Source organism: Sinocyclocheilus grahami, unplaced genomic scaffold (assembly GCF_001515645.1).
Source record: "Sinocyclocheilus grahami isolate Dianchi unplaced genomic scaffold, SAMN03320097.WGS_v1.1 scaffold2251.1, whole genome shotgun sequence".
In the NCBI taxonomy this organism is placed as follows: Eukaryota; Metazoa; Chordata; class Actinopteri; order Cypriniformes; family Cyprinidae; genus Sinocyclocheilus; species Sinocyclocheilus grahami.
In genome coordinates this window covers 1-724 of record NW_015507430.1, presented here as the reverse complement: position 1 = coordinate 724, position 724 = coordinate 1, and the positions used below count along the sequence as shown (strand labels likewise).

General features: G+C 39.9%; 1 protein-coding gene across 1 annotated transcript in view; it reads right to left on the bottom strand.

Moving 5' to 3' along the window:
* Positions 1-403, bottom strand: part of LOC107574490 (mitochondrial import receptor subunit TOM70-like) — a 24,063-nt gene extending 23,660 nt beyond the window's left edge. The window contains exon 1 of the mRNA XM_016260931.1: positions 385-403. The gene's annotated coding sequence lies outside the window, so the exon portion shown is untranslated. The remainder of the gene's footprint in view (positions 1-384) is intronic.
* Positions 404-724: the final 321 nt, after the last annotated feature.

Here is a 724-nt window from a genome sequence, read left to right as displayed (position 1 = left end):
ATCTCTGCATATTAGCATTATATTTCCGTCACGTAGTGTTTTTGCATACTTAATGTTCCCTAGTTTCATTTTGAGTGCTTCCGTTATCTTTAATGGGTTCTTTGATCCAGGCACTTCAAATTTAATGATAACCTTATGTTCTTCCTTCCTTTCCATGATTCTTCGACTACTTTCCTCATTATCACTATCCGTATTATGTTGATGTACTTTCTTCCTTTTCCTATTTACTAGGTTCCACTCCATTTCAGTCCTAGCTCCCTCACCAGCTTCCTCCATCCATTCCTCCTGTTCACTTCCTGATCCATCGTCACTTCCTACCATCTCAGCTCCAGTCACAGTTCAGTGCTGCCACCGCCAGCCTTCTCCCCTTGTCCTCTCAACCACCTCCTTTACAGAAGCTACTCTGAGGTCTCCGCGCTGAGCACTCAGCAGGTGGTATCATGGGATACTGGAGGACTACGGCTTGTTATCCACACAATGAACTGAAATTTTGTTATTTATACAGGTGCATCTCAAAGAATGTCGTGAAAAAGTTCATTTATTTCAGTAATTCAACTCAAATTGTGAAACTCGTGTATTAAATAAATTCAATGCACACAGACTGAAGTAGTTTAAGTCTTTGGTTCTTTTAATTGTGATGATTTTGGCTCACATTTATCAAAAAACCACCAATTCACTGTCTCAACAAATTAGAATATGGTGGCATGCCAATCAGCTAATCAAC